This window comes from Puma concolor, chromosome E4, assembly GCF_028749965.1.
Source record: "Puma concolor isolate L17-30 chromosome E4, mPumCon1.1.hap2, whole genome shotgun sequence".
Classification (NCBI taxonomy): Eukaryota; Metazoa; Chordata; class Mammalia; order Carnivora; family Felidae; genus Puma; species Puma concolor.
The window spans coordinates 58,770,802-58,792,267 of NC_141683.1; the positions used below are offsets into that span (position 1 = coordinate 58,770,802).

At 46.2% G+C, this 21,466-nt stretch overlaps 1 long non-coding RNA gene across 8 annotated transcripts in view; it reads left to right on the top strand.

Annotated features, from left to right (window-relative positions):
- LOC147572713 (uncharacterized) overlaps positions 1 to 21,466 on the top strand; it is a 111,384-nt gene that overhangs the window by 8,978 nt on the left and 80,940 nt on the right. For 2 of the 8 annotated variants that reach the window (XR_015246319.1, XR_015246313.1), the window contains exon 2: positions 10,028 to 10,105. The exons of the other annotated variants lie outside the window; for them this stretch is intronic. This is a non-coding gene — a long non-coding RNA (uncharacterized LOC147572713). The remainder of the gene's footprint in view (positions 1 to 10,027; positions 10,106 to 21,466) is intronic. 8 annotated transcript variants of the gene reach the window in all.

The following is a 21,466-nucleotide window of genomic DNA, read 5'->3' on the forward strand; positions in this document are numbered from 1 at the left end:
GAGGTTGCTTGGTCTCCTGATCAGAGCGTGTTAGAAGCAGACTAAATCTGACTGCTTCTGTATACGAGTTTCGCTTATTCCAGAGATCAACCAAATTCTGCTAGCACGTGAATCCTTCCCTTTGAGGCTGCCCCCAGAATGGCTGAGAAAGTGATTGCACCCGGTAAATCGAGACGGTGAAAACACAACACACAGCTAGGGCTCTCTTAGAATGACCCCCCTTAACAATTTGACCGGGACATTACAAGAGAATAATGACTTGGGCGTTTTTGGCTTTGAGGGAATCTAAAAGTTGAAATGATGTGAACTTCTAAAACGGACACACGAGGCGATAGCTACTCACGTTATTGAACGATTCTTTGTGCTTCTTGCAGACTTTTCTTCCATTAGCATAATGGAGAACGCAGCTCAATTTGTACACATCTATCGCGCAAAGTAGCTGACCCCAGATATGCAGAATGCGTTCAGAACCTCGTCTTTGCCACACACGCGCTACAGTCCTAACAATCTCTGTCTTCTCCCGTTATTGACTCATATTAAAGACGTTGAAAACTGAAAAAATAACGTACGTCTTCTCTACAAGGCACATAGAACTATTAGGACAGAATAGAAGGTTACCTGCGGTAAGTTTCTAGGAATTGCTTGGTCGGAGGCCATTCTTACTTTAAGGCTGTTGATGTACATCTTCAAACTGCCCTGAAGAAAAGTGGTACCCCCCCCCCCCGCCATCTGTGAGTTATTTTTTCCCCTGCACTCCCACAGCCAAGCCCATTATATTTTAAGATACTATTTTTTAGAACAGTTTTAGGTTCACAGCAAAATTAAGAGGAAGTTACAAAGATTTTCCCACACCCAGTCTGCCCCCACACCTGCACACCCCCTTGCCCCGCAGAGTGCTACACTTGTTACAACTAGTGAAACCGTATTGGTACAACCGAACCACTCAAAGTCCATCGTTTACATCAGGGTTCACTTTGGGTATTGGACATACTATGGGTTTGGACAGATAGATGGTGGCATGCATCCGTCATTATGGCATCGTACAGAGTACTGTGACTGCCCTAAAAGTCCTCTGCGTCGTGACTGTTGGTCCCTGCTGTCACCTCCTTTCCCCAGCCGAATCTTGCCAATCATGGGTCTCTTCACTGTCTCCAGAGTTTCTCCTTTTCCAGAAGGTCGTATAGCTGAAGTCACACCGTATGAAGCCTTTTCAGATTGGCTTCTTTCAACTCGGCAATGATAGGCATTTAAGGTTTTTCTATGCCTTTCCATAGCTTAGTAGTTCGTTTCTTTTCAGCGCCGAATAATATTCCCTTGTCTGGATGTCGCACGGTTTATTTATCCATTCACCGACCGAAGGGAAGGGCATCTTGGTTTGTACCCAATTCTTGGCAATTATGAATGAAGCTGCCGTAAACTCTATGTGCAGGTTTTTGCGTGGATATAAGTTTTCAATTCCTTTGGGTAAATGAGGTAAACGTGTGTTTAGCTTTGTAAGCAATTGTCAAACTGCCTTCGATAGTAGCTGTGCTATTTTGTATTCCCACCGGCAATGAATGAGAGTGTCTGTTTTTTCACATCTTCGCCAGCATTTGGTATTGTCGGTGTTCTGGATTTCGGCCATTCCGATAGGGATGGGGTGGTATCGCGTTGTCATTTTAGTTTGTATTTCCATGATGAGAGACGACGTGGAGTTTATTTTCACACACCCTAATTGCCATCTGTATATCTTTTTTGGTGAGGTGCCTGCTAAGACTTGGCCCATTGTCCTATTTGGGTCGTTTGGGGGGTTTCTTCTTGTTGTTGAGTTTTATTTTATTTATTTATTTATTTTTTTTTTAAATTTTTTTTCAACGTTTTTTATTTATTTTTGGGACAGAGAGAGACAGAGCATGAACGGGGGAGGGGCAGAGAGAGAGGGAGACACAGAATCGGAAACAGGCTTCAGGCTCTGAGCCATCAGTCCAGAGCCCGACGCGGGGCTCGAACTCACGGACCGCGAGATCGTGACCTGGCTGAAGTCGGACGCTTAACTGACTGCGCCACCCAGGCGCCCCTGTTGTTGAGTTTTAAACGTTCTCTGCGTATTTTACATATTAGCTCTTTGTCATATGTGCCTTTCGCAAATATTTTCTCTCAGCCTGTTGCTTGTCTTCTTGTTCCCTTGACAGTGTCTTTTGCAGAGCGGACATTCTTATTAATTTTAATGAAGTTCGGCTCATCAACTGTTACTTTCATGGATCGCGCCTTTGGTGTTGTCTAAAAAGTCATCCCCATATCCGGCATCATCCAACTCTTCTGCGTGACCTTCCGGGACCTTTGGACTTTTGTGTTTTACATTTAGGTCTCTGATCCATTTTTTAAGATGCTTGTGTCATTTTGAGAGAAAGAGAGAGAGAGAGGCAGAGAGAGAGGGAGACAGAGCATACAACGCGGGCTCCACACTGACAGCAGAGAGCTCGATGAGGGGTTCTAACTCATGAACCATAAGATGTTGAACCAGCTGAGCCACCCAAGTGCCCCTCTGATCCATTTTGAGTTAATTTTGGTGAAGGGTGTAAGGTCTGTGTCTAGATTCTTTTTTTTTTTTTTTTGGCATATGGATGTCCAGTTTTAGCACCATTTGTCAAAAAGGCTATCTTTGCTCCGTTATATGGTCTTTGCTCCTTTGCCAAAGGTCAGTTGACTATTCTTATGTGCGCCTATTTCTATCCTGTTCAATTAATTTTCTATTTTCTGTTCTTTTGTTAATACCACACTGTCTTGATTATTATAGTACCACTGTAGGTCTTGAAGTCAGCTACCTCAGTCCTCTGACTTCCTTCTCCTTCAACACTGTGTTGGCTATTATGGGTCTTTTGATATACATTTTAGAATCAGTTTGTCAATGTCCACAAAATAACTTGCTGGGCTTTTGATTTGGATTGCACCGAATCTACAGATGAAGTTGAGGAGGATTGACATTTTGACAAGATTGAGTCTGCCTATCCATGTTCATGGACTGTCTTTCCAATTATTTCATTCTTTGATTTCTTTCATCAGTTTTGTGGTTTTCCTCATAGAGATCTCCTACATACTTTTGGAATCATTTTTAATATTTACATACAAAAGATAATCACTTTCTTTAGACACATGCACAGGTCTCTAATAGCCAACAGGGGCAGAGGAAATGAGGTCCCGCCCTGTCCCCCACAGTCCCCATCCTGTGGTTGAAGCCACTGCCCGGCCATCTCTCCTTCCCAACATGGCAACTCACAGAGGTTGCTTTACACTTTGGTCGTAATGCGTTATGTATTCCGCGGTGGGTGCGTGTCCCTTCCCAACATCTCCATGCTTAAAACCAAAAATGGTTAGGGGTACATCCTTCCCAGTGGCATCAGTTCCTAAGCTATAGTGGGATAGCTGAGGAGATCCGGTCACGAGTTATTTTGTGAAAGGGGTGCGAGGGCCAGAGCTGGGGTAGCTGTGGGCATTGCTGCACTCTGGTATCAGAGTGAGGACAGAAGAGATGGGACAGCACGGAGGGCACAGTGGCAAGCGAGGGGGGGGGGTTGGTGAGACCCTGGGTACAATTCTCCCCACCAGGTTTAGATAGATCGATGTACCAAAGTTAAAAAAAAAAAAACACAAAAAAACAAGAATCCGAATAATCCCCACTCCAAACACTGTTGACTTTTCAAACTTGTCCCACCGAGATAAGTCATACAGCAGTAACCATCTAGATCTTTCCAGGAAGTTAAGGTAGAGCCCCTGTACATGCAGTGTTAGATTTATACCTAAGAATTTCATTTTGGGAAGTAATGTAAATGGTATCGTGGTTTGTTTTTGTTTTTTTTTTTTCCTGTTTGGAACTCAAAAATTTATTGAATGAATACAGTCAATAAATAAATAAGTAAATAATAAATTCACCTTTCGTCTGAAGTCTTTTCTGTTACAATAACCTTATTTCATTTTTTTATTATTATGTTTGCATCATGACAGGTGCACTCCTTAATCACCATCACCTATCTCACCCCCCTCGCCTCCCCCCCCACCTCCCCTCTAGTAACCATCAGTGTGTTCTCTGTAGTGAGGAGGCTGTCTCTTAGTTTGCCTCTCTCTCCTTTTCCTTTGTTCACTTGTTTTGTTCCTTAGATTCTGCAAATAAGATCATACGGTGTTTGTCTTTCTCTGACTCATTTTGTGTAGCATTATGCTCTCATCGGTTTAGCAAATGGCAAGATATTATTCTTTTTTATGGCTTTGCCCATTCATCTTCTTCGTCCACTCGTCTTCTTTGTCCGTTCATCTACCAATGGACGCTAGGGCTGCTTCCATCGTGTCCCAAGAGGGTGATTCCTGGATCGTAGGGTAGTGCGATTTTCGTTTTTCGAGGACGCTCCGTAGTCTTCTCCACAGTGGCTGCACCGGTTTGCGTTCCCACCAACAGTGCTTTCTTTTTCTCCACGTCCTCGCCAACACTTGTAATGTCTTGTTTTGATTTTAGCTCGGCTCACAGGCGTGAGGTGGTCTCTCATTGTGGTTTTGATTTGCACTTCCCTGATGAGGAGGGATGTGGCGCATCTCGTCGTGTGCCTGTTGGCCCCCTGGAGGTCTTCTTTGGAGAGGTATCTGTTCGTGCCTTCGGGCCATTTTTAAATTTGATTGTTTTGTTTTTTTGGGTGTTGAGTTTCATAAATTCTTTATGTGCTTTGGATGCTAGCCCTTTATCGGACATGCCATTTGCAAATACCTTCTCTCACTCCATAGGCTGCTTTTACTTGTGCCGAATGCTTCCTTCGCCGTGCAGAGGGTTTTTGTTTTGATGCAGTCCCAATAGTCCATTTTTTATTTTGTTTCCCTTGCCTCAGGAGACATATCTAGAAAAATGTTGCTATGGTCGATTTCTCAGAGAAATGATTGCCTGTTCTCACTTCGAAGACTTTTATGGTTTCAGGTCTCACATTTAGGTCTTTAATCTGAGTTTATTTTTGTGTATGGTGAAAGAAAGCGGTCCAATTTCATTGTTTTGCACGTTCTTGTCTAGTTTTCCCAACACCGTTTGTTGAAGAGACCCTTTTTTCCCATCGGATGCGCATTCCTCCTTGGTCAAAAATTAATTGGAGATGTGATTATGGGTTTATTTCGGGGCTTTCTAGTCTATTCTGTTGATCTGTGCGTCCATTTTTGCGTCCAGAGCCAGCATCCTGCTGTTTAAATTACTACCACTTTGGACTACAATTTGAAATCTGGAACTGTAATACCTGTTGTTCTGTTTTTCTTTGTCGAGATCGGTTGACTTTTGGAGGTCTTCTGTGGCTCCATACACGTTTTAGGATTGTCTGTTTTAGTTCTGTGGAAAGTGCCATTGGTATTTTTATGGGGGTTGCATCAAACCTGTAGATTGCTTTGGGAAGTATAGACATTTTAATAATATTTGTTCTTCTAACCCATGAGCACGGGATGTCTTTCTAGGTCTTTGAATTGTCTTGAATTTCTTTCATCAGTGTTTTCCAGTTTTCCCACAGTACAGATCTCTCACCTCTTCGATTGTTTATTCCTAGGTACGTTATTGATTTTAGTACAATTGCCAATGGGATCGTTGGTTTTCTTAATCTCTCTTTCTCCTGCCTTATTGCTAGTGTATAGGAATGCAAAAAGACTTCTGTGCATTGATTTTGTATCCAGTGAGTTCACTGAGTTCAGTTATCAGGTCTCTTCATTTTTCGGTTGCGTCTTTAGGGTTTTCTATACATAATATAATGTCACCTGCAAATCGTGAGAGTTTTACTTTCTCCTTACCAGTTTGAGTGCCTTGATTTCCTTGTTTTGTCTACTTGCTGTGGCTAGGACTTCCAGTACTATGTTGAATGAAAGTGGTGAGAGGGGACATCCCGGTCTCATTCCTGAACTCAGGGGAAACGGTATTGTGGTTTTCATTTCGATTTTCACGTTGTCATCACTGGCATATGATAATTAAAAATTTTTTAATGCTTATTTTTGAGAGAGAGAGAGAGAGAGAGAGACAGAGTGCAAGCAGGGGAGGGGTGGAGAGAGAGGGAGACACAGAATCCGAAGCAGGCTCCGGGCTCCGAGCTGTCAGCAAGGAGCCGGGCGCGGGGCTCGAACTCACGGACGGCGAGATCATGACCTGAGCTGAAGTCGGAGACTCTGCCGACTGAGCCGCCCAGGCGCCCACCTTCTGTGCATTAACATCCTCCAACCTTGCTATAACCGCTTATTGGTTTCAGGAGTTTTGGTTATTGTTGCTGTCGCTGTCCTTGATCCATTTGGATTTTCTGTATCAATGACCAGGTCATCTGCAAAAACATAGGTGGGCGAAAATAACCAGGGGTAGGTAGGATTCACATCAGTGAAACAGCAAAGGATGGGAGCAGGTGGGGGGTTTGGAGTGGGAGACAAGCGTGTACTGTCCACGGGACGCCGCAGCAGGGACAGAGTTGAAGGTGCAGATTGTGGAGAATGGCGAGCACCAGCTTAGAGAAAAGGCGTGGGACCATGTTGCAAAGCAGGACAGATGCCAGGCGCTGGGGACGGAGCTTTTTACATAGACAGTTAGGGACTCCTGGCGATTCTTGAGAGGAGAGCAATAAAACGAAAACCTCCAGGTTGGGATTAGTTTGGGGATTTGTTTCAGGCTGTCTGGGAAATAAGACAGACTGACGTCAAGGAGGCTGATTCTGTGATAACCCCTCAGAATTGCTTTCTGGAAAACGGAGGGAATTTTCTCACCTTCCAAAGATTGAGATGAAATTGGTCACATGTTCTCCTTTGTGTTCCGTACTTGTGCCTGGCGAGCATGGTTTTCTCCAAAGTTGTGCCTTCCTTTAAGGTAATATGTAAAAATCACACTGAAGAGGACAATCGGGTTGTTGTTTTGATTTCCTTTTCTAAAACTTATTTTTTTAAAATTTTTTTAACGTTTATTTATTTTTGAGACAGAGAGAGACAGAGCACGAATGGGGGAGGGGCAGAGAGAGAGGGAGACACAGAATCGGAAACAGGCTCCAAGCTCTGAGCCATCGGCCCAGAGCCCGACACGGGGCTCGAACTCGCGGACCGCGAGATCGTGACCTGAGCTGAAGTCGGACGCTTAACCGACTGAGCCACCCAGGCGCCCCTAAGACTTATTTTTTTTAATGTTGGTTTATTTTTGAGAGGAGGGAGGGGCAAGGAGAGAGGGAGAGAGAGAATCCCAAGCAGTCTCCACGCCGACATGAGATCGAGACCTGAGCCGAGATCGAGAACCCGACGCTTAACCGACTGAGTCACCCAGGCGCCCCAAGTTGTTGTTGTTTCCTAATTGAACGTATAGTTTGCAAACATCTGAGGAAACACAGCTAAGGGTAGGTGTGGAGCCATCGTAACCTAGCATTTCTGCAGGGGGTTTTACACTTTTACAAAGAACCTCCACGTCCATTGTCTCAGGGGACTCCAGAGCAGAACCTTAGGGATGAGAAAACTGACAAACAGTGTTGCCCAAGGGCGCAAAGCTAGCAACAGGTGAAGCCGGCACATTATTTTAAGAGGACGGTTATATTTATCAAAATTGAACAGAGAACATTTCTGGAATTGTAATCTAATAGGAAACATGGTTTGATTTTTAAATATCAAACGCAGAGAATCTCTGATGAATACAACTTTTGCAGGAAGTGAGTTTCCCCTGCCTTTTTTTTTTTTTTTTTTTTTCCTGATAATGACTAAAATACCACCACCGGAGGCACCATTTTTTTTTTTTTTTTCTGAACATATTGCAAATCCCACCACTTACATTAATGGCTATTAATCTTTCCAGCTCATCAGCAAAAACCCCACCGTTGATGTAATACTAACATGTTTTTGAGGGCTTACTGTGTGTGAGGCGCTGTGGTGAAACATTTCCTGTGTCATCTCATTTATTTCCTTCCAAGACCCTCTAAGGGAGGCATTGCTCTGATTCTGCTCTCATTTTCCAAAATGGGGAAACTGAGGCTTCGGGAGAGGGTAAGAACTTTAACAAGTTCGCCCAGCTGAGAGGTGGGGCAGCCAGGGATCAAGGCCAGCTTTGTCCTGCTGGAGCGTCTCAGCCATTCAGGAATAAGCTCAAGACATTTCTCTGGTTTCATATCCTGGGAAGCTCCTGGACACTCTGGCAGGAGCCAGGGAGTGTCCTGTTGTTCCTTGTCACTTGAGTGACAAACCCCTGAGCAGCTCAGCCAGCAACCGATCCTCAGGGGAGAGCTGACATTTCGCTCAGCCTGTTCTGTCTGGTTTTTGTCCCTTAGCGCCGGTAAGAGGTCATCGGATTGTGAAAGGGATGTCAATAAAGCAGCTATAGGAAAATACCCTTGGTAGGTAGCAATAGTCTGCGTTTGCTGCACGGGATGTATAAGCCTTCAAACACGGTGCAATCTGTATGCAGGTGAGTCACATGTCTATCCCAAGCGAGTTCATGCGTCAGGGGAAGAAAACGAAGCAGAGATGGGATTCGCAAAGTCTCCCCAAGGCCGTAGATCGAGGCCGACCACAAAGTCGTCGCTGTCAGCCTTACAGCTGTAACAAGGGGGGACCTGCACGGAGCAGGGGCTCGTCTCTGGGGAGAGTGTAGAACGGAAACCTCTCCCAAACTCTGCCAAGCAAGGCAGTGGGAAAAGCTGTTGAATGCGCAGCACACTCTGGATTCTGGAATCGGAATTATCGGCCAAAGCTTAGATAATCAAATAACTCTACGCTTCAAATTCCTCAGGGGCGAGAGGGGCATGATACAGGTGCCTTCTGTGCAGGGTTATCGTGAGGATAGTGAGATAGCGCCGGTGAGATGCTGAGCAAAGCGGCCCGCGCCTTCCCAGGTAACGGCAAATATACGTGCAACGCTCCAGCGAAAAACAAACTCCTATGGCATAAGCTGTCGGTTTCAAAAAAGAGAGAGGCATCCTGTTGTTATGGGGAAAACATATTAACTGAGCACCTATGCTGCGGTGCTCACAGCACCAGGTTTGGATTAGAGGTTTGGATTACATTGAATCGTGTATTATCGTTCCCAGTTCGTAAGTGAAAATGTGAAAATTCAACTAATTGGCTCAAGGTCAGGTGGGAAAACCACAATTTTTTTTTTTCAACGTTTATTTATTTTTGGGACAGAGAGAGACAGAGCATGAACGGGGGAGGGGCAGAGAGAGAGGGAGACACAGAATCGGAAACAGGCTCCAGGCTCTGAGCCATCAGCCCAGAGCCCGACGCGGGGCTCGAACTCACGGACTGCGAGATCGTGACCTGGCTGAAGTCGGACGCTTAACCGACTGCGCCACCCAGGCGCCCCGGGAAAACCACAGTTTTAACTCAGGTCCGTCTGACTTTCACGTTCCCGCCTTATGGTGTCGTGTCTCAGGCACACATGTTTCAGGCACGAGATACAGAGTTAAGATGTTTCCGCGAGTTCACGCCTCAGCACGACTGAATTTTGCCGCCACCCTGCTTACAGGACTCCAAGTCCACAAAAGTGGGGCATTCAAATGTCTGCACAGGTGCCAGACAGGGGTCTCTCACTGCATGTGAGAAAGTTAGCGGGGTCCACTGGATGTTGACTCACGGAGAATGCTGAGCCCCGGTGACAGGGAGACAATACGCAGTACTGGGGACTGGGGTGAGCTGGCAAGCTGCATCACCGCTCCACCGTGGCCCATTTCGGTCACACGTTGCAAGTGGCTTTTGCAAAAATCTTGCGATTTTTTTGAGAGAAGATAAACATTTAGACTTGCATCTGGAACTACATTAAATTTTTTTCATTGCACTTTTTCGTGTGACAGAATTGTAGATTCGCGCGCAGGTGTAAGGAATAGTATAGAGAGCTCCCTGGTGGTCCTTTACGCAGTTTCCCCCAAAGGTAACATCTTGCAATATTATAACGAGGGTTGGCATTGATATAGGCGAGGTACAGAATATTTCCATCCTCGTAAGAATCCCTCATGTACAAGAGAAGAAAACTACGAACACCGAGTACTCATCACAAATATAAACGCAAAAATCTGTTCTATGGAATCTCTTTCAGGAAACAGAAGAGGAGGGAACATTTCCCAATGTATTTTATGAAGCTAGTGTTACTCGGATATTAAAACTAGACAAAACGGTACGAAAAAAGATTTCTCTTACTTAAAAAAAAATTAGTGGGGCGCCTGGGTGGCGCAGTCGGTTGAGCGTCCGACTTCAGCCAGGTCACGATCTCGCGGTCCGTGAGTTCGAGCCCCGCGTCGGACTCTGGGCTGATGGCTCAGAGCCTGGAGCCTGTTTCCGATTCTGTGTCTCCCTCTCTCTCTGCCCCCCGTTCATGCTCTGTCTCTCTCTGTCCCAAAAATAAATAAAAACGTTGAAAAAAAAATTAGTAATTACATTTCCTTAAGAGTTTATAGAGTTGTTAGACCCCCCGATATTCTATAGATATAAACTATGCTGATAACACTATTCAGCTGCAAACAAGTCTACCTTCCGTCAGAAGGAAAGGACAACTTCAAGGCTGTGAGCTTGAAGTTCTGTGGGCTGTGAGCTCACAGAATGGATCCTTGAGACCCAGAGGTCTTAGAACCTAAAATCTGCCCAGCTGGATTGCCAAATGGGTCGGGAGTAGTAACTCCCGCCTTCCTTCCTTTTTTCGTTTTGAGTGGGAATGTCGATAATTTGGTAACTGATGCCTGTCCTATCACTGCGTTTTGGGAGAAGCTGACTTGGTTTCTAGGTCCGTAGATGGAGAGGAATTTTGCTCCAGGCTGGATGTAATTAAGAGTCCTCCCATAACTGTGCAAATGACTGAGATGATGACATTTGGAAATTTGAGTTGATGAGCATTTGGACTTTGCGTTTATGCCGTAATGGATTGAGACTTTTGAGGACCTCACGGTGGGGTGAATACACTTTGCCTGTGGGCCGGGCATGAATCTTTGGGAGCCAGAGGGCAGACGGGAGCAGGCAGAACAGTGGCTCTTCCGAGAAGTTCACACCCTCATCCCCAGATCATGTGAATGGATGACCTTTGCCATGGCAAAAGGGACTTTACAGACGTGACTGACCATCTTGAGACGGGGAGATTATCCTGTATTCCCTCGGTGCACCCAAGAAAACCACAAGGGTCCTTGCAAGTGAAAGAGAGGGACAAGAGAGTTACTGTCGGTGTGATGCCATGTGAGAAGGACTGGCATAGACTCCTGGCTTTGAAGACGGGGGGAGGGGTCATGAGCCAAGGAACGAGGGCACAGCCTCAGGAAGGTGGACATAGACTCCTCACTGGTGTCCCCATGAAGTCACACAGTCTTGACGCACCTTGAGTTTAGCCCGATGAGACCCACTTTGGACTTCCGACCTCCAGAACTGTAAGATATTAAATTTGTTTTTTTTTTAAATTTTTTAATGTTTATTTATTTATTTATTTATTTTTTTTTTTAAATTTTTTTTTTCAACGTTTATTTATTTTTGGGACAGAGAGAGACAGAGCATGAACGGGGGAGGGGCAGAGAGAGAGGGAGACACAGAATCGGAAACAGGCTCCAGGCTCTGAGCCATCAGCCCAGAGCCTGACGCGGGGCTCAAACTCACGGACCGCGAGATCGTGACCTGGCTGAAGTCGGACGCTTAACCGACTGCTCCACCCAGGCGCCCCAATGTTTATTTATTTTTGAGAGAGACAGAGAAAGAATGCAAGTGGGTTAGGGGCAGAGAGAGAGAGGGAGACACAGAATCCAAAGCACGCTCCAGGCTCCGAGCTGTCAGCACAGAGCCCGACGCGGGGCTCGAACTCACGAGCTGTGAGATCATGACCTGAGCCGAAGTCGGACGCTCAACCGACTGAGCCACCCAGGTGCCCCAAATTTGTTTTGTTTTAAGATAACGAAGTTTGCGATAATTTGTCACGGCAGCAGTAAGAAACTAAGGCAAGTCCATACGCTGAGTTTTAATTTTCATTGCTGTATTTTTCAGTTCTATAACATCCATTTCGTTCTTTTTCGTATCTTCTGTTTCTTTGCTGAGGCTTTCTATCTTTTTTAAACTGTGGGTCTTTTTTTTTTTAGTTAAAAATGTTTTTTATTTGAGAAAGAGAAAGAGAATCTCAAGCAGGTTCCACACTCAGCACGGAGCCCAACGTGGGGCTTGATCCCACGATACTGGGGTCATGACCTGAGCCCAAGTCAAGAGTCAGATGCTCAACCGACTGAGCCACCCAGGCACCGTGAGGGTTTCAAAAAAAAATTTTTTTTAATAAGTTTCAAGCACGTTCACAATTGCTTGTGGAGGAATTTTTATCTTGGGCAGTTTTGAAATCTTTGTCGAGTAAGTCTTACATTTCTGTCATCTCTGTGTTGGCATCTATGGAAGGTCTTCTTTTCATTCCCTTTGAGATCTTCCTGGCTTGGGGGGTGATGGGTGACTTTTGATTGGAACGGGGACATATTTGCATTGTGTTCGGAGGCTCTGGATGTTGTTTAAATCTACTCTTTTCTCTGACCTCTGCTGACACCATCTTGGCGGGAGGTTCGGGCTGCCATCTGGCCACTTTCAGGCAAAGGTGGAAGGCCAGGTTCAGCCAGGCTCACCACTTGGCCTCCATTGACACTCAAGTGGGCAAGTGGGGGGGGGGCGCTCCTTTGAGGAACTGTAGATACGCCTCATTACTGCCTGATAGGCCCCCCATGAAGGGGGAGGTGAGGGCTGTCTACCAGTCATAGCGGATGAAATCCTGGCTCCCTTCTTGGCCATCTCTGACACCCACCCCAGTTGGGCGGTTGGGGTTAGAGCCTCACAAGAGTGGAAATCAAGGCTTCTCACTAGTGGGTGGGGGTGGGGCCACAGATCTTTTTCTGAGGTGTCTGGCTGGAGTAGAGCAGTTATCGTGTAAACACTTTGCGTCTTCTTGGGCTGTCCTTCTGTCCTTCTGTCATTCAGGCTTCAGAAAGCAGGCTTTTCTTGGAGCTTTTGTTATTTACGCCTGTTACTGGCACGAGCATTTCTGGATTGCAGGTTTCTTTTTTTTTCAAAAAAAATTTTTAATGTTTTTACTTATTTTTGAAGGAGAGAGAGAGAGAGAGAGACAGAGCATGAACGGGGGAGGGGCAGAGAGAGAGGGAGACCCAGAATCCAAAGCAGGCTCCAGGCTCCGAGCTGTCGGCACAGAGCCCGACGCGGGGCTCGAACTCATGAACCGTGAGATCATGACCTGAGCTGAGCTGAAGTCAGAAGCTGATCCGACTGAGCTGAAGTCGGATGCTTAACTGACTGAGCCACCCAGGCGCCCCAGGATTGCTTTAGTTCTAAGCCTGGGATATGTCAGCCAAAAAGAAAATTCTTGGAACTCACTATCGTGTTGTTTCTCAGGTCCTGAGACTCCTATCCAACGTGGCTTCTCTTTTTTATTTTCTAGAGTCTTCTGTTTGTTTTATGTACAGTGTTCAAGGTTTTAGTTGTACTTAGTGGGAGGCGTGGAACAAGGTAAGTCTGCTCCAGCTTTCTGGAAGTGAAAATCTGTCCTCATTTTTTTTAATGTTGGTAACCAGTGAAAAGTAACAGTAACAAATTTCGGGAAGGGATGTCAAAGAAAAACCATCCCTTTGGTCCAGGGCTCTCTGGTTGTGATTTCTAAATCTTTGTTAACAGAAGGAAACTGAAGGAATAGAAATGTTTACTTGTGTATGGATGCCTGTGGTGGCGAGGTGTGATCGGCAAAGGGAGGGATGATAGAAAGATAATTTTGAAGCCTGGAGACCCTGGGGGGAGGGAAGGCCTAGAGGTCAGGAAACTCTAAAACACAGACCCCAGCAGGTGTCTGGAGGGAGAGATCTTGGCTCCTAAGACCTCTCAGTACGTGAAAGTCCCTGTGTTCAAGTTTGCCGGAGCTACTGCCTTGGAATTTTCTCTTTAGTTACCAACTTAAAAAGAAGAATTTTTTTCTGGTTATAAAATTAATACAGTTTCATGTTGAGAAAATAGGAAAACTCAGACAAGGAGAAAGAACGAAATAACCCCCCTCCCCCCCCCCCCCCCCCCGCGCCTGCAAACCTTTTCTTCAGAAACTGCGGTTAATATTTTGGTGTGTTTCCATCCAGCGTTTTAATCTGTCTATCCATCCATCTACATACATAAAATTGTGGCTATTCCCTTGTATACTTTTAACTGTTTTTCACGCCCTTCCCTTGTCACTGAATAATTTGGAAGCCACGCTTTTGATAACGCTATTGGGTTCCGTTATTTGAAACTTTGCAACATTGCTCCCATTGTTGAACGGTTTATTGTTTCTAATTTCTCACCATTAGAAATAGTGCTGTGATGAGAATGCTTGGCCGTACATCCTCTTCAATCCTAGACGCGGCAAGGCTTGAGCAAAGGGTATTTAAGACTTTTGGATCCTCAGCTTGTTCTCCCAAAAGGCTACCAATTTATATTTCCACCTCCAGGAGTAGACAACGCTTGCCTCACTACAGTCTTGCAGGCACCGAGAATGATCATTTCAAAAATCTTTGCAAATTGGAAAGCAGAAAGGTCTCTGGTCATCTAATTTGCATTTATTTTGTTCCTGCTGGTGTTAAACATGTCTTTTTGGCCTTTAAAATTTTTTCTGATAACGGCTTTTCGTTCCTTGCCATTTTTTTTCCCCATTGTAATTTTTCTTCTTAGTGGTTCGTCTGTCACATGTGTTACAAGGATATTTTTCTAGTGCACCATTGCCTTTTGATTTGTATGTGATGATACTTGACAGAAAGCAGTTTACAATTTCAAGTCTGTTTGTTTGTTTGTTTGGGTTATTTATTTATTTATATTTTGTTTTCGAGAGAAGAGAGAACACAAGCAGGGGAGAGGCAGAGAGGGAGAGAGAGAATCTTTTTTTTTTTTTTGGAAGAAGGAAATAAATTCAATTATTTATGTATTAAATAACATTATCTCTACAATGCAAAGCCCAGGCCCAGATGTCTTAGATCAACTATAACATACATTTAATGAGGAATCAATACTCAGGACTCCTAAACATCTAGGAATGCTTTTCACTTAATTCTGTGCGTATATTATACTGTGATACCAAAGCCATACACGGGCGCCACAAGTAAGTATAATTGCAGATCAGTATAACCCAGGAATATAGTCACAGAAATCTTTAATAAAATACTAGAAAATGGAAGGTCCTGAAGTCACATAAACTTCTCAACAGATACAGGCAACTACCCTTTAAAACCCCACACCGGGGCGCCTGGGTGGCTCAGTCGGTTAAGTGTCCGACTTCAGCTCGGGTCACGATCTCGCGGTCCGTGAGTTCGAGCCCCGCGTCGGGCTCTGGGCTGATGGCTCAGAGCCTGGAGCCTGTTTCTGATTCTGTGTCTCCCTCTCTCTCTGCCCCTCCCCCGTTCATGCTCTGTCTCTCTCTGTCTCAAAAATAAATAAACATAAAAAAAAAATTTAAAACCCCACACCCATTTACAATTTTAAAAAGTCTTCAACAAACTAGGAATAGAAAGGAACTAGTTCACCCTGATAAAGGGCATCTCTGAAAAACCTACAAGTGACATCATACTTAACAGAACATCATGATAGCCAAGTATGTTTTCTGAGAGAGAGGGAATCTTAAGCAGGCTCCACACTCAGCATGGAGGCTGATGTGGGGCTCAATCCCATGACCCTGGGATCGTGAACCGAGCTGAAATCAAGAGTCGGATGCTTAACCGGTTGAGCCACCCTGGCGCCTCATCGAGTCTGTTATTCTTTTATTTGGATTCCTATCAAGTTTCTGTGCTTAGAAAGTTCTTCTCTATTCGTTCCATTTATCTGCTGCTGTGGAACGAACCACCTCAAAATGTAATGGCTTAAAACAACAGTCGTCTCCCATTTTATAACTTTTGTAGGTCAGGAATTGGGCAGGTTCAGCTGGTGGCTTTTCTGCAACGCCTGATGTTGACAGAAGTCATGGAGTCTCTCTGCTTTGAGAGAAGCCAAGATGGCGTCACCCACGTGTCGGGAGCCTTGCGGCATGGCCACAAGGCTGGGCTGAGTAGGGACAGTTCCCTGAATGTTTCCATGTGGCCTGCCCAACATGCCACTTAGGCGTACTCAGAATTCTTACATGGCAGCTCAGGGCTCTGAAAGTAAGTGTTCCGGCAAACAAAGCAGAAGCAAGAAAGCCTTTTATGACGTAGCCTTGGATGCCAACTGCTCTGATGGTCAAAGCAGTTTCCACCTGCCCAGATTCAAGTAGGTTTCATGCATGGGCTCTGTCATATTATTTGTGGCCATATTTTCATGTTGCCAGTCTATCCCAGGGTAAGTTACAAGCACACCTACCTTTTCTTCTAGCTTGTGTATGCTACTGCTGCTGCTTCTCCTTCTTGCTCTGTCTTTTTTTTTTTTTTTTTTTCAACGTTTATTTATTTTTTTGGGACAGAGAGAGACAGAGCATGAACGGGGGAGGGGCAGAGAGAGAGGGAGACACAGAATCGGAAACAGGCTCCAGGCTCCGAGCCATCAGCCCAGAGCCTGACGCGGGGCTCGAACTCACGGACCGCGAGATTGTGACCTGGCTGAAGTCGGACGCTTAACAGACTGCGCCACCCAGGCGCCCCATTGCTCTGTCTTTTTATAAACACAGAATCCTTAATCCATCTAGAAAATGTTTTTACACGGAATTTACAATGAGGTTCAAATGTGAGTATTTCTCCCTAATAGTAAATGATTTCACTATAACCCTTTCTGGAACAACCATCTCCTCCCCGATGGCTAACTTTTATGGACACTAGGGCCTGTGTGAATATTCTGTTAGTGGAGGAAAAACAGCCTTGACTTTTCTAGCACTCTTCTCTCTGAGCTAAGAGTAGAACCTCCTAGTTAAGTTCAGCTTTTCAGTCTGAAAAGCACCGGCCACACCACTGACCCTGGGCTGGCCGACAAGCATCGCTCTGGAAGGTCTCTCTTAGCTGGAAGGACTGTTGACCTAACGCAGAGGGGCTGCTACTTTTCAGTCTGCTTTTCGCCACGGGAGGCTCTGGGGCTGTGAGCCTTGGGCTGCTGCCCTGGGTGTGTCTGAGGTGCTTTTGTTGTTATAATTCCAAGTATAATAGTTCCTGGGGAAGATTGCTTCTGAGATGAAGTAACTTGATTGCTTCCAGTGGGGAAAAGCATTAGCTCACTTCTATTAATGAACTTGGCCCAGCTGAACAAAGGAGGAACTCCAGTACTATGGGGCCCGGTTCCCCTTCCCCTCCCCCTCCTCCTCCCCCTCCATCCTTAGGTCTTGGCCAACGCTGGCTCCACCCGCCAAGCCTCCACCCTGGAGGGACCTCTGGCCTGGCCCCCAGCTTCCTCACTGACCTCTCTGCTTCCTCCTCCCCACCACATAGGAATGTGGGGCTGACCCTTGTGTTACAGCTCTCACAATTCTGTGTTCTTCGCCTGGGCTCTCCCTTTGGTTCGTAACAACCCGCATTGTGGCTGCGGTGGTTGTGGCCGCTCCTGTCCTGATTTTCTGCTATGCTGCTAGCTTTGTGACCTTATCTTGTTTAATTTCACCCACCCAGTTTGGTGAGGTAGTCACTATCATTCCCATTCTGGAGAGAAGTGGATGGTGGAACAAGGATTTTAACTTCGGTAGTCTGCTTAGTGTTTAGACAATGTAGGAGACTCTCTCTCTTCCCTCATACTAATCTCGATTCCTAACCGTGGACTGGTATTTCCTTGAAAAAAAAAAAAAAAAGCCACACGCAGCTGATACCAAGGGCCACAGGGGAAGGACACCTGCCTGAGGACATATAATCCTGTCTGGCAGGAACATTTGAAACTCAGCCCTCCTGAAGGTTCACTTGCCTCATTCCTCTGCTTCCTGCCAGCTCATTCTCTCAGACGAGGCACAGCAGAGATGACTACCCTTCAGTTAACTGGCCACCCCCCCCCCCACCTTCTCCGGGGAGTTTTCTGCGTAACTTAATTCTCCAGCTCCGTGGCTCACTTCTTCTTTTTCAAACTCTTTCTTCCAGAGGAAATTTGCTTCTGTGGCCGGAGCCCCCAAATACACCAAGCCCTCCGTGGAGAGAAAGAGGCAGAGGCAGAGAAGGAAGAGGTTTCATAACACAGATACTATAGGTTGCTCATTGCTGAGGAATCTGGGCATTGGATGGCACTTGTCCCGGGTGGAAGGTCCAGCAGCTTGGGGAAGGGCTGGCACCGAGATAGGCAGGAGGCAATGGGGAGGACTTTCCAAGGAGGGTGGGGGGGGGGTAGGGAGAACCCAGAGAAGGCTCCCACAGGCTGTGCCCTGTGCTCCCTTTTAGCCCTTCTGAAAATAACAAGATGGAAACCCGAGCTGTCAGCACTGGGGGCCTGCCAGATTCTGGGGTGGGGGGGTATGAACAGAAGAAGAATGGACCAACCCGAAGTTAAGTGAAGGAATAGCAAGTGATCAGTGAATTGGCTACTTGACCATCACATTTTATACTTAATACAAATCTTGGAGAGGAAGACTTAGGCATGTCTTCAGGATCAAATAGTTTCTTGACCTATTTCTTTTGGTCAAAGTCCTTTTTTTTTTTTTTTTTCCATAAGGATGAAAAGATTTCAAGCTTTTCCAAAAGCACCTTTATACAGCTCCCAGCAGGGTCTCCAATAAAGTTGTGAATTGTGTTTCCTGCTTATGAAAAGAGTGCTATATCCTCCAGAGAGGGGCATTGGTCAGTCTTGTAACAGAGAGTGAAATCGGGGCCACATATCACCATTTCGACTTTGATACTTCTCTGGAATCAGAATGTGTGTACCATCAGCCCAGGTGACTCAGCACTACAAGAAGGCTTTGTTTTCTTTGCGCTGGTGAGCCTACTTTAATATTTTGCATACACGAAGCTTTTGGTGGAGCCTTTCTATTGCTTCAGCCCACACAGATAAATGACGGTTGGGCCATTCTGAGTTAATGCTTTTGAAAGGGCTTTATATCTTTAATCAGATTGTAGCTCTGGGTAAACAAAATCCTTGTCTTTGGATAGTTTGATTTTCCCAAGAATGAAATTAGTGTAATTTTATTCATTCTCTCCTTAGAGGTCAATGGGGCAATTTTGTCTGCTGTAGACACGGCTGGTTGCCTATCAGGGGGCTATTTCCCTCTAGCTACCTTGCTCTCAGAATCTTAATTTTGGCTGCCCTCCTCTGAGGGGTTGTGTCCCGTACAGGAACTTGGACTCTCCCCCACCTCTGAGGGTGAGTCTTCATTGGTCTAGGCCAATTGAGGTGGCCTCGCCTCGCCCCGCCTCGGGATTGTTGAAGCATGGGTAGATTGTGCCAATTCGGGCCAGTGAGACGTAGGGGACCAGCCCCCCTTCTCTGGAAGGACGCAAGATGGGGGCCTTCTCTTTTTCTCTTTCTGAAGGTGGTTTCTGGCACGTGAGGCCTGACCTACAGCAGATCTGGGGACTGGGGGAGAAAGCTGCAGAATTGTTAAGCTAGATGCACGACGTTCCTATGTCGGTGAACGACCCCGCTCCGAAACTGTCCTACCTCCAAACTGGACATGATGCAAAGTAATAAACATCCTTATCGGGCGGGCCCCAGTGGTTAGATCCTCTATCCTTTGCTGTCCAGAGCATCTTACATAGCCTTTGTTTGGAAAGGGGAAGTTGACGTTGGCCGGGTAAGTCAAAACCAAAAGATGGGAAGGGAAGCAGCCGTGTTTGACTGGTGGTCCTGGCAGATTCGTAATCCTCTGCTAATCCTCGCCAAAGAGTTGGCACTGGTGGGAAAACTATTTCCTGAGGTTGAGCTGGTTCAAAAAGAGAGTACATCCAAGGCGTAGCAGAGAAGGGTTTTCTCACATCTGACAGGAGGCAGAGGTACTTCCCACACACCAGGAAGAGAGATGCCAGCCACGTGTTAACTGTTTGTGGTTATTTTGGCACAGACATGATTTCCAGGTGTGACCCTCATCTTGCCAGGTCAGAACCGAGGTGAGGATCTAGCCCCGGGGTGGAGAGTACCTGGTGGTGGGAACGGAGGGGGGCAGGAGCTCTGTATGCCGGGGCAGGGGCGTGCTGATAAGACTATATCCAACACTAGAAAGCAGTGGGAGCTTCCCAAGTTGGAATTTCAAACGTGAGTGAATTCACCACTTAACTGACATTTATCGAGCACATGGGACCCATCAGGCACCATGCGAGGCGCCGGAGAAAGAACGAAACTCGGTCTTTGTCCCCAAGGAGCATACAGTCTGGTATATAGTCCAGCCCGTGGGCAAGCACGTCTAGCGCCTTCTTGCCTGTCAGCCCCAGTCTTAGTGCTCTGCTAATTTGACATCTCCTCCCTCTGCTAAATGATGGCATCGCTGGTGTGTAAATGCACGCATTCCAGATACTCCTACACACACCCGTACCATTTCCTTGTTATCAGGATTAAAAGATGCCGTAGTTTAAGCCGTGAAGATTTGCCAAGCACCTAACCTGAGCCAGATGGTGTGGGGCATGCAAAAGCGAATGAGAGATCTTATTTTTTTTTTTTAATGTTTATTTACTTTTGAGACACAGAGAGAGACAGAGTGCGAGTGGAGAAGGACAGGGAGAGGGAGACGCACAACCTGAAGCAGGCTCCAGGCTCCGAGCTGTCGGCCCAGAGCCCGACGCGGGGCTCGAACTCACAAACCGTGAGATCACGCCCCGAGCCTGAAGTCGGATGCTTAACTGACCGAGCCACCCAGGTGCTCCGTGAATGAGATGTAATTGCAGAAACCACAGCTCAGTTGGTGGCGGGTGATTTGCCCCCTGGAAGTCAGAGCGAGCAACGGGGTGACAAGAAAGCAGAATTTGAACGGTGCAGACAGTACCTGCTAGGGGAGTTCAAGTCCTAGCCCCTGGGACATGGGAATAATGTGAGTTCAGTGTCCTGCTTTTCCAGGAGCTAACTTTAAAACACCGGTACAGAAATATTGGTCACATCAACTATCCTCCTCTCTGGAGCACTAATTATTATTAAGCATTTCTATGTGCTTCGCATATGATCGTTCACTCTGTGAGGCAGATACGAATATCCTCATTTTACAGATGAGGAGACGGAGCCAGCCAGAGGATAACTTTCCCAAGATCACAGGGTTAGTGTGAGACATGAACGGAGGATCTAGCTACTTATCAGTCTTATCTGCAATAAATCTGCCTACGGGAGAACTAGGCTCTCAGGCAGGGGAGATTCAGTCACAAGTAGACCGCTAGCCAACGATGGGACAGCAAGTAGGTTAAATTGCCTGCACATTCCCCCGGCACCACCGGGAACCACAGAGCCCCGGTGATGGTGCAGCAGATAGTTGTGCCTGATACTATGGAAAACGGAGCACTCGGGGAAAACCGTGGTGAGCCAGCTTTCTTCCGTCCACATGCACCGAGCTGAGCTGAGGTCTGTTGAGGACGTGTGGTTCCGGGACACCTGAATTTGGATCCCATGGAAAGCTACAATGGAAGCAGGGGTAAATTGGGTGCTCAGTTTACACATCTCAGAAGATGCAAGC